General features: G+C 41.6%; 1 protein-coding gene across 2 annotated transcripts in view; it reads right to left on the reverse strand.

Moving 5' to 3' along the window:
- Positions 1-13,114, reverse strand: part of anos1b (anosmin 1b) — a 58,552-nt gene that overhangs the window by 29,408 nt on the left and 16,030 nt on the right. The window lies entirely within an intron of this gene.

Here is a 13,114-nt window from a genome sequence, read left to right on the forward strand (position 1 = left end):
AAATATGCTACGAGACGGTGCTTTAGGCAAGTACACTGAATGTCATTTATGATTTATTCCTCGAAGGGAAAAAAGTTTTCCTCCGATATATACTGTACAGTGATCCTTGCATTCATTGGCGTGCAAGTGGTACTGCCCTCCTGACCTGGGTGTGGGGGTTTGATGCCTTGCTCAAGGGCTCCAATTCATCAATGATGGGAAAATGAACCTTCAAATTTGCTCTATGAACCAGTTGTTGTATTTCTGACTCCTCTAGATGGCACTGTTGGTTTAAAGAAAGAAAGAAATGGCAAGTCATTGTGCTTTCAGCCCCATGTTGAACACAGAGTGCCATCTAGAGGGCTCAATAAAAACAAACAACTGGTTCATGAATCAGGTTGAAGCCTCATTTTCCCATCACCACAAATCATGCTTATTAAGTTTTTGATTTTGTATGCATTTTAGATATAAAAACTACTGTGTTTAGAGATTAGTTGCACTATGTAGTGTTTGAAGAGGTGGCAAAATCAAAATAATTTTATACTTCCAACTTACTGGTCGGTGCTACAAAAATATCAACCTCTGTCGCACCTGCGCTTTGTGTTAAGAAGCACAAAGTGAACTTACAGCACTGTAAAAAGTTACTTAAGGCTGAGATGAACCATCATAAAGTTCTGAATAAACTTGAAATGCAATACTTGCATTCAAATGCACAGAATCACTTTCTTCAAAGTATTGTACAGAATATCAATGTGGCTACTACACTGTTTAGTCAATAGTATACTGTGGAAAGAGGAGACACCTAATGTTAATGCATTAAGGTTAAACCAGCTTTCAGCATGTGTGAAGTATAGACCTCACACTCTCAAATGTCACTAGCAAGCGGTAAATCACTAGTGCGCGCTTGCACTTGAGACTCTGAGACTGAGACTCTTTTGGCCTTGAAGGCGACATGGAGACCCGTGGGTATGGGTGAAGAGTACTGTAGAGTGTAAACATAGTTTAGGTCGGAGGTTAGGGATGTTGCTGTTTAACGTACCAACGCACTGTAGCAGCTGAGATTAATGATTGTGTATACTTCTGAATGCAGGCACAGTTTGCATATGATCTTCTTGGGTATCAAACAATTGAAGCTGATACAGACACACACAGCACCTTATCTCACTGCCCTCCACTGACTGCCCCTGCTGTTTTATAGCTTCACCTGCCACGATAGAGGGATAACAGTCACACTCAGAAAAAGGGAGTGGAGGAAATGGGAGAGGTTGGCTGGAGATGTGGTTTCGGTGAGGAAGAAAACAGAAAGGAGTGAGTGTCTGTTGAAAAGGAGAGACTAGATGAAAGACAAACCATAGAACAGGTCCAGAGAAAAGCTGGCAGAGCCATACAGTGAGACAAAGATGACCACATGAGTTCCCTTTCCATACGGTCATCTGCAATCTGGGAGCCATGTGAGAAAATGGTTGAGTGCTTTGGGAACCCTAATGATACCACCTTGCAGGAGATCTCAGACTGTTCAATTTGGTCCATGGTAGAGAAACCAAAAGTTGTACTCAAGTAGGAGTACTGACAAATATAGATAGATAGTATATTAATATAAAGTATAGAAAAATATGACTCAAGTAAAAGTAAAAAGTAGTCTTTCAAATCATTACTTGAGCACAGTGAAAAATACTTAAGTAGGCCTACTAAGTACCTGGAGAGTAACATAAATGTCTCAGAGCATACGTAAATATCAAATGGGGAAAAAAATAGGATTAGTCAACATCAGATATTGCCCAGCAATAACATTTAACTAAAAGAATACATTATGTTTTTATTTTTAAAAAAACTTGAAAAATAGAAAAGAAATTAAGGCAAATTTAATGTAGCTACAGGAATTTTCCGTAAATTACCTTTTTTTTTTTCTGAAAAAGCTTACCACGTAGAGATGGCATCACATAGCTTGGGAACGGCCAACTTAAATGATCGAGGGGCCCACAATTTTTATCAGTGCTACTAGGGATGTAATGGTATAAGTGGATGTATTAATATGTTTTGGTACAGCATGTTCGGTTTGGTCCACTTGCGTGAAGCTTCTGATCGGTTTTTATTATTAGCGCGGGCTTATGCGCGAGTAGGCGAGTTTTCACACGAACGCTATTGAATGTTGCACGCATAGGAGAGTGGGGGCAGAGATGAGTAGCCAGTACGCCAGAAGCCGTGATAAATCATAAATGCATGGATAAATTGCATTATTATGGCACAGGGCAAACAAGCCAGAGCCCAAATGTCTCCCCGTGCATTGCGATCTCCTGTTTGGGAACATTTTGGCTTTCCTGTTAAAATCGCTGAAGGGGAAAGGTACATGGACAAGTCCCAAAGTTGTGTGCCGACATTGCTACATGGTGATCGGCAGCTATGTTGCAGGTAGCACGTCTAACATAATAAGGCACTTAAAACGGCATCATCCGACTGTGAATGTTTCTTCGATGATGAAGAAAGCAGTCTTTTTAGCCAAAAACTTCCAACGGCACGGTGGCCGACTGGTTAGCACGTCCGCCTCACAGTTCAGAGGTCGTGGGTTCGATCCCGGCTCCGGCCTCCCTGTGTGGAGTTTGCATGTTCTCCCCGTGCCTGCGTGGGTTTTCTCCGGGCACTCTGGTTTCCTCCCACATTCCAAAAACATGCATGGTAAGTTGATTGGATACTCTAAATTGCCCCTAGGTGTGATTGTGAGTGCGGATGTTTGTCTCTGTGTGCCCTGCGATTGGCTGGCAACCAGTTCAGGGTGTCCCCTGCCTACTGCCCAAAGACAGCTGGGATAGGCTCCAGCACGCCCCGCGACCCTTGTGAGGAGAAGCGGTACAGATAATGGATGGATGGATCATATGCTGTTGAACATTCAAAGGTTTCAATGCCTAAAAAGTGTATATAATTTCATAGACTTTTTAAAATTTGTTTTTTTTCATTGTAAAAAGAGTTTTAATTCAGTTAGCAATAATTATAATTGTTGTGGTTTTTTTTCATTAGAAAAATAGTATACATGTACTGTAAAAGACAACTTGTCTAACTTGAATAGTTAGATGTGTCATAGGCTGTTGCTGCTGAGTGTTCAAAGATTTCAATGTCTTAATAGTTTTCAAAATTAAGAGATCTTTGTTGTTAGTGTATTTTTTATTCTGGTGTAATTTCTTAGAATGTCACCCGAATGGTTCGCTTTTATTTTTAAAAAAAAAGTACCATTTACTTATCATCTTTTCAAAAATTTTCAAACATTTTTTTTGTACCGAAAATATACCGAACCGAAGTTTCAGGAAAAGATGAGGCCAGTGGTGTTCTGCCTTATCCGACTGTTGTGTTTACAAATACATATTGTATAATGTGAATTTCAATGTGATACGCTTTACCAATAGAGGGTGCCATTGGCACATGAATGGGTAAAGACGAAGCAGGTTGAAGAAAAGAAGAAATAGAACAAAACGGACCATGTTGTGAGCTTGCACACTCTCCGGATTAAAAAGAAAACTACTGAAGGTTGAGTCTTGTTTTCTTTTAACCACCAACATAACAAATTGGAGACGAGGATGAGCGTGTCTTTACCGTGCCTGCCGTTTTTCTTCCACATGTTGGTGAGCCACCTATTCCCTTTGCAACGTGGCGGAAGATGTTCGATAACTACATGCTAGTTATCAATGCTGCCGGGGATGCATGGCTGGATACAAGGAAGAGGGCCATGTTACTTCACTGCCTGGGCCCAGAAGGACAGCGCCTCTTCTATACTTTACCGGACTAAGGCAATACTATGGCTACAGCAATGGATGCATTGGAAAAACACTTTGTCCCGAAAGTTAATGTCGTGGCCTGTAGACATGTGTCAGACAACGTGTTCAGCACTCGGATGAGTCGACTACTCAGTACGTGGCTGCGCTGAGGGAACTGGCCACGTCTTGCCAATTCGGAGCAATGGAAGGTGAGATGATAAGGGATCAGCTCATTTCAAATACACATCTCAGTGCTGTACAAGATAAACTCCTGCTCGAGACCGAATTGACTCTTGACACAGCAGTAACCATTGCTGCTCAAGTTGAAGCTGCGGTGAGGAATGCTACATTGCTAACAGCTAAAAAATTAGTCCTTACAGCGTCAGTACACGCGGTAGGGCACAGATCAAGCTACTGGGGGAAGATATGGGTCCCGCACAATCCAATGCACATGACCGCAGCAAACCTACTACAAACTAGGGAGTGCAATTTCTGGAGAAATTGCATGTGAAGGCGAAGGAAGCTGAATGGAAACTGTGCAATGTGTTGGAATGAAGTTGAATTGCACTGGGGAGACCTCGGGGTGAGTATCCCCAGTCGAGCTAATGTCCCTGTCCAAGATGCCCGCCACACTGGGGGGACCTTGTGGTGAGTATCCACAGTCTAGTTAATATCCCTGCCCAAGATGGCCGCCGCACTGGGGAGACCTCGGGGTGAGTATCCCCAGTCTAGCTAATGTCCCTGCCTAAGATGGCCGCCGCAATGGGGAGACCTCAGGGTGAGTATACCCAGTCTAGCTAATGTCCCTGCCCAAGATGGCCGCCGCACTAGGGAGACCTTGGGGTGAGTATCCCCAGTCTATCTAATGTCCCTGCCCAAGATGGCCTCCTTACTGGGGCCTTGCTGAGGGGCGAGAATCATGGGTGTAGCTAATATCCCTGCCCAAGATGGCCGCCGCACTGGGGAGACCTCGGGGTGCCCAAGATGGCCGCCGCATTTGGGAGACCTCGGGGTGAGTATCCCCAGTCTAGCTAATGTCCCTGCCCAAGACGGCCGCTGCACTGGGGAGACCTTGGGGTGAGTATCCCCAGTCTAGCTAATGTCCCTGCCCAAGATGGCCGCCGACTGGGGCTGCTTGAGGGGCGAGAATCATGGGTGGAGCTAATGTCCCTGCCCAAGATGGCTGCCGCACTGGGGACACCTAGGGGTGAGTATCCCCACTCTAGCTAATGTCCCTGTCCAAGATGGCCGCCGCATTGGGGAGACCAAGGGGCAATAACAATGGTCCACTGGAAATGAATGGTGAAATTGTGTGGCTTTTTAAGGTTGAATGAGTTGAATGTGTGGGAAGTAGGAATTTTGGGGTGTTGAAAAGCTGAATGTGAGTTGAATGAGTTGAATGACTTGAATTTGTGGAAATTGGAATGGTGTAAATGTGAAAAGCTGAATGTGCCAATGGAAATAAATGGTGAATAGTGGAATATTTGTGGGTCCTTTAAGGGTGAATGATTTGAATGTGTGGGAAGTAGGAATTGTGGGTGTGTTGAAAAGCTTAATGTGAGTTGAATGAGCTGAATGTTGTGAATTTCAAATTGGAATGGTGTAAATGTGAAAAGTTGAATGTGCCAATGGAAATGAATGGTGAATAGTTGATTTTTTTTGTGGGTTTTATAAGGGTGAATGTGTTGAATGTGTGGGAAGTAAGAATTTGGGGGGTGGGGGGGGGCGAGAACCTGATTGTGAGTTAAATGAGCTGAATGTTATGAATTTCAAATTGGAATGATGAAAAATTGAAATTTTGAATCATTCATTCAATTGGGAATGAATGGTGATTTTTTTGTGGCTTTTTTAAGTGTGAATAAATTGAATTTTGGGGAAATAGGAATTGTGGATGTGTTGAAAAGCTTTACCAATGTGAGTTGAATCAATCAATCAATCAAATTTATTTATATAGCACTTTTCATACAAAAAAGAAAATGCAACTCAAAGTGCTGTCCAATAAAAATGTCCAAAACATAACATAAAAGGAAGACCATCACCCGCCCTCCCTCCGAGCAAACCCAAAGACATATATCCGCCAGGACATCAGCACTCGCAATACACACACACACCCACATACACACAAAGCACACAACCTGATGAACTGTGTTAAAAAAGACATGACAAGGCACAGAGAAACCATATGAGGAAAGGGTACCCAAGGGGGGCTCATTCACGCTGAGGGTAATAACAGCCCACGGGCCACGGGGAGTGCCACCATCACAGAGACCCCCGGCCCAGATTAGCCGGGGCGACCCCACACCTAGTGTAGAGGCCCCCAATCACCTGGACCTATGGAGCCCTTGCGATGACGCCTCACCTCCCCAACGCGGAGACCCCCCATGAGGAAACACTGGAGCTAAAAGCTAAGAACAACAGAAAACAACAAAACTAAAAGACAAGTTTTATAGTAGGCCTACTAGTATAATCCTATAAATATAATCTAAGAACTAAAATCAGTATGATAAAATATGATAAAGTAAAAATAGTCCCCAATAAAAAGAAAAAGATAAAATACTTCAATTATTTAAAAGCAGAACTAAAAAGGTAGGTCAGTCTCTGTGGACCTGACGTCCTCTGGCAGGCTATTCCAAAGTTGAGGACCAAAATGACTGAATGCAGCCTCGCCGTGGGTTTTGGTCCTCACCCTGGGAATAATTAAAATGCCGGCGCCAGAGGACCTCAGGATCTGCGAGGGTTGGTATGGTAAAAGCAAATCAGACAAATAAGATGGCCCAAGAACATTAAGACATTTATAAACTAATAAAAGTACCTTAAAATCGATCCTGAAACACACTAAGGCTAGGTTCACACCGCAGGTCTTAATGCTCAATTCAGATTCTTAAAAAAAAAAAAAAAATCGGATTTTTTTGCGTAAGCGTTCATATTATATTATAAATGCGATCTGGGTCTTGTCTGCTGTATGAACACATGCGTTGCCAAAGTAACGCGCATGTGCAGAAGAAGAGGCGACGTCACTTCCGATTCCCGACGTTGTGTTTGCGGAAGTAAATGTGGTCCAGCGTGTCTCGGCATTTATACAGTCAAGTGATTAGATAGGAGGTAGAAATAAATACAGTATTTGGGGAAAATCCGGAGGCTACGCTTTAACATCTGATTTCATGGAGACATCACTAACGATGACGTCACGTCACAACCATGCGTAAAAAATGAAACGATCTGAGCCGTGGCTGAATTACTACGATCGCCATAAATGTCCACTTTATGCTTCATGTTTCAAGTGGGAATAAATTAAAGTAAAATACAAAGTCAATATTGTTACTCAAAACAACTTTGCAGATTCAATCACCCCGCTGCCAGCAGTCTCCCTCCGCCTGCGTGTGGCACATTTTGGGCTCCAGATGACGTCAGTGTCGGATAGATACCACCTGGCCGTTCAGACCGTGAAGGCATTGAAAAAGATCGGATACGTATCCGATCTAGGACCACATACGAAACTGACCCAGGTTGCATTTGAAAAAATTGGAATTGAGCCGTTCAGACGGTCATAAAAAAATCTGATACGGGTCGCATATGGGCAAAAAAATCCGATCTGGGTCGCATTTGCCTGCGGTGTGAAACTAGCCTAAGAGTCAATGCAGCGATTTTAAAACTGTGTAATGTGCTCCTACCCTCTGGTTCTCGTCAGCACCCGAGCGGCTGAATTCTGGAGTAGTTGTAAAGAAGAGATACTCTTTTTGGGGAGGCCAGAGAGCAGGGCATTACAATAATCTAAACGACAGGAAATAAAAGCATGCATCAGCACTTCCGTGTTAGCCCGAGATAAAGGGGCGGACTCATGGCAATATTCTTAAGGTGTTAGAAACCTATCTTAGTTACATTTTTTAATATGCGGAATAAAACTGAGCTCAGAGTCAAAGATGACACCCAGGTTCTTCACACATTCTGAGGGTTTAAAATATTGTAGCTTTGTTAAAAGTTTCTCTCTGACCTTCAGGGCCAATAACTAAAACCTCAGTTTTGTCCTGATTGAGCTGTAGGAAATTCTCTGCCATTCATGACTTAATATCTAAAATGCAATTCAAAAGGGTATCAATGGATCATGTGTCACCAATAGACACGTCAATATACATCTGTGTGTCATCAGCAAAGCTGTGGAAGCTGACGCCATGTCTCCTAATGACATCCCCAAGGGAAAGCATATAAAGATTAAAAAGTATGTCATGTCATGTCATCTTCCAAACCGCTTATCCTATACAGGGTCGCGGGGAGTTGCTGGAGCCTATCCCAGCCGTCAATGGGCGAAGGCAGACTACACCCCGAACTGGTCGCCAGCCAGTCGCAGGGCACACATAGACACTGTCACTGAGCGGGAATCGATCCCACGCTGCCCGCACACAACTCAGGCGTGTGTACCATTACACTATCAGTGGACCCAGATTAAAAAGTATTGGGCCTAAAATTGAACCTTGGGGAATACCACATTTAAGTTCATGGGTTCTGGAGGAACAAGTATACATACTTACAAAGAAAGATCGGTCTGTGAGATAGGAATAAAAGCAGTTAAAAACAGTACCAAAGATGCCTACTAGGTTTTTAAGTCTATTAAAATTTGGTGATCTACTGTATCAAAAGCAGCGCTTAGATCCAGTAGTACCAAGACTGTGAGTTTTCTCACGTCTGCAGTGCACCTAATATCATTTAAAATCCTTAAAAGAGCAGTCTCCGTACTGTGGTTCATCCTAAAACCAGATTGCTATTTCTCTAAAATATTATTTGTGTTTAAAAAGTGATTTAACTGGAGAAACACCAGTTTTACTAAAATCTTACTTAGAAATGGTAAGTTTAGGTCTATAATTATTAAAAACGCTGGGGTCAGAGTTCCTCTTCTTCAGAAGGGGCTTCACCGCCGCTGGATTTACCTGGGAGAAAACCCACCAAGTGTCCTTGCATCAACCATGGCAAAACTTTCCAGTGTTTCCTTTTGTAAATGTGATTGTCCAGGTTGACTGAAACTTGTGATGTGACGGCCTAAAAGACTGTATCTTATGTTATCGATTTTACTTCTGAAGTGGTCTGCAAAGTCCTCACAGAGAGCGTCTGTTGGTCTCTGTGGGGACTTGTTAAAATCTTGTAGTCTAAGGTTAGGGTTATCTAAGTCTAGGTCTGATGAGGAGGTTGGTTGTGACTGGTCATGTAGTAAGACAGAGATTCCACCTCAAATGAAAACACACCAAAATTATGTTCAAGTTTAGAAATAGTAAATATATTCAAATATTCAATTCACAATCAGAAAAAATTCAACAATGACAGTACCTCTGAGATCTCAGGAAAGAAAACAAACAGGAAAAATAATATATTCACAAAATGTATAATACCCCCTCTGAGTGCACTCAAAAAAGAAATGATTTTGAAATTGTTCTACCGAACCTTTAATACTTAGTGTTCAACTCAAGATGTCCAAGGGAGCGGTGGCAGCGATGAGCACAGATGAAATGAGGGGATGAAGATCCAGGCACCAGGGCAAATGGAATCCGGTTCCAGAGAAGACTCAACAAAAAACCAGTCGGGATAACCGCATTTCACAAGCTTTAGATCCAAGTCCAGCAAAGGTGAACGATGAAATGTCCTTCAAGATGTTTATAAGTATGTCTTTCGTCCTGCGTTCTCTTCGAGCTCTCAACGTTCGTTGATTGAAAACCACTGCGCAATGATGCCATTAGAAGAGAATGTTTCGCCTAGTGCATTCTTATACTGCCACCAAGTAGTGAATGTGTGAAATACACCTCAGTCAAGTGCACTACGATAATAGAGATTTCATGTATCAACCTATAATTGGCCAAATTAACAGGGTTACACCTGCACCATAACAAGTGATAACGGACCACAGTTCACCTCATGTGGATTTGTCGACTTCTTGAAGGAGAGAGGAATCAACCACATCAAAACAAGCGTGTACCGCCCTCAAGCAAATGGGTGTATCGAACGGTTCAACAGCGTTCTCAAAGACTGTATCCAGGGAGCACATGCAACACAAAAGCCATGGAAACAGACAGTAACTGCTATGCTACTGAAATATAGAGCTACACCACACGCTACCACTCTCTCCCTTCAACCTCCTGCGAGGAACAACCATGAGAACAAAGCTCCACATATTGTCCCCAGGTGACCACACAGGACAGTATGAAGAGCTGAGGTCAAGAGTAGCTCTCCGACAGATGAAAAGTAAGAGTTACATGGACGAAAAGGGGAGTGTTAAACCTCCCAAATTTGCAATCGGAGACAAGGTTCGAATCCACAAGCCCTTTCTCCACACCGACCCTGCGGAAGTACAAAAACAAACCGGATACAGCACCTTCATATTGAGTGATGGGAAACGATGGAATGCGAATCATCTTTCTTTCTGTGCCAAAAGAGCAGAAGATCCTCCTCGAGATGGTACTATAAAAGGCAACACCGGGTTCAGAGGGACTATACTGACATGCACTGCTCCACAAAGAGAGCATTAGTCACCAGCATGGACCAAGGACTATGTTTTGGAAAAGCACAAGAGTCATAGACCCAAACACAGCTGTTGATGTTAAAATGTTCAGAAAGGAAGTATATATCTTGTTAAATGTTCATTTCATTATTGAGACTACAAGGAAGTGCTTTATGCTGCTAATTAAGTAATATGATGCACAAGGGTAATGCATTTTGTTTGGTTATATATATCGCAGCTACCACTAAATAAAATTATAAAGTTGGAAATGGTTCAACTACGTTTAAAGGTAGACTGTATTTTTCATAGTTGCACTTGTTCAAATATAGGAGATGTAATGTAGCTTTTGTGAGTAATGGGGGGGATGTTGTGTTTACAAATACATAATGTATAATGTGAATTTCAATGTGATACGCTTTACCAATAGAGGGCGCCATTGGTATATGAATGGGTAAAGATGAAGCAGGTTGAAGAAAAGAAGAAGTTGAACAAAACAGACCATGTTGTGATCTTGCACACTCTCCGGATTAAAAAGAAAACTACTGAAGGCTAAGTCTTGTTTTTTTTCCACCACCAACATAACCCCGACAATGACTCGCATACTGTTGCTTCTGCAGTGCTTCATAAAAATGTTTCACCTTGAAAACTGTGGGTAGACCTCAGGTTTCTTAGTTGGAATTTTCCTCACTTCTCGCTCTTCAATGCTTAAGGTTTCACTGATGCTTCCTTTGTGGAAGTCTTTTAGGTCCTCAACATTGATGTCTGAAAATGGGTGCTGGATCATTACAGTAAGAGAGCACAACTTGAAATTAAATAGTTGATCTTTTGTTTTTGTCGTTCCTTGACTATTTTAGTTTAAATATGCATACTTCATTAAGTGTGTGTTAATTTGTGCAGTATTTAATAGAACTGAACGCTTTTAGAAAATATTCTCATCGCAATTTTTTTGTCACATAAATTGCGATCGCGATATGAGTTGCGATGTTTTTTCAAAGTCCTTTTCAAATTCATTTTTCAACAATCTTTATTACAACAAACAATGTCAGATCTGTAATGCATAGAATACTGAGGTAAAGGCAAATGAAGCATTAATTCATATGAAAGACAGTTTATCTACTACAATTAGAGGTATAAACTTACAAAATATTTTGATGCACAGTTTGGTAAGCATTCACCACGACAACATAATTCTGCCACACAGGTGTGGTGTTAACATAAGTATATACTACACTGATACTATACTGTAAAGCAGGGGTGGGCAATTCCGGTCCTCGAGCGCCGGTATTGCCATTTTTTTGTTTTAGTTTGGTCATGTGACGTTTGCAAGCTGAGCCGTGATTGTTACCTGAGCAATTGTGACAGGAAGTGGCTAAATGGCCGTACCGTGAAATGGATAAAAACAGGTGGATTTTGCTCAACGGGAGACGAGATTCCGCATTTCGCTCATTGCTAGGTAAAATGTGTCATTTATGGTCAGTCATTGCCGCTACATCATTTTCGGTGCACCAGTGCGGGAATGTCACCGGTTGAAACCAAATCTAAAATATAAAATACTGAACAACACAGCAGTATGTTAGAAGAGCTGATAGGCTTAATCAAAATCGTGTCATTTCCTCTAGTAGTAGTGGCTTGGATACAGAACTTTTTTAAACAAAGAAAAAGTTACACACTTCAGTTTTAAAGTCAGCTGAAGTGAGTAACAATGTGATTCCTGGACATCCCACAGCTTCACACCTGGTGCACATTATTATTTAGCTATTGTATGTGTGTGAGATCTTCTATGTGTGTGTGTGAGAAGGACAGAGATAAAAGGGGGGTGCAGAAAAGATTAATTTGAGTGAGGGTGGGCGTATAGCCTTAGTCAACTCCCAAGTGAGTTTTCCATGGATTTTCTGGTGATGTGACACAAACCATATGTGTTGGTGCAACATCTGCCTGCCGTGTGTCTTTGATAAAGAAATCCGGTGAATTGATGTAACGAAAGAACAGATAAAACACGACAGCTCATGAGACCGATCTTACCAATATCAGCTGTGTCATTATTGCTCCCCCTTATTCCCTTATTCTGTAAATTGGACTACAAGTCTTGCAATATGAAGTATTTATGTTCCTGACTTGTAACTAATGGCCTGGTATTTGTGGTATATTGCAGATAAGATCTGATACAAATGTTTCATAATATGATAATAATATATGAGGGACTACCTTCTCCACAACTTTGGAGTTTATGGAAATGTTTCCAAGTTCATCCAAAAGAACATAAAGTATGTGAAGTCAAAGGTCGTTCATCACAAATGTGTTTCTTGAAGTTGAGGCTTTTCCACACCAAACCACATTTGTGTAATCATTAGTTTTCATTAGGAAGAGGAAAAGGTTTATTGATTGCTAAGAAACCAGTCAATTGTGTGGGGTTGATTGCTGATTGCAATCTAACATGGTAACTTTCCCATGCAGCATCGATCTAATTAATATGATGCTGGCATTGAACTGGAGTTCATAACACTATGGGTGAGATGTTCCCATTCATTTATAAATTATATTTGAAAAAAAAAAAATTGCAACAATTAATGTCTTAAGTGACCGGTCATTTTTTCTGTGGGTGATTAAGGAAATATCATTAAATCCCCTTCCCACAGCTTTCAGAGTACAACAATTTATGTGTACAGGTATATATGTGTTTTTGCATAAACACAATGAGAATTTGACACAAGCATTTACAACTTCCTTGGAACAATACATGCTATGTCCTGTCTAAACAATAACCCAAATTAAATGTATAAAAAACATTTTGTGGTGGGGGGAAATATGAGTATAGTTTTAACATGTGGTGCCAAAACGCTTTATGAGAGCTTCAAGAACATTCAAATGATTGGGTCTAAGGCATAATATGATCTGAGCACTACAGTAAAAT

This window comes from Filicampus tigris, chromosome 12 (assembly GCF_054856515.1).
Source record: "Filicampus tigris isolate MCC_2025a chromosome 12, RoL_Ftig_1.0, whole genome shotgun sequence".
Lineage (NCBI taxonomy): Eukaryota > Metazoa > Chordata > Actinopteri > Syngnathiformes > Syngnathidae > Filicampus > Filicampus tigris.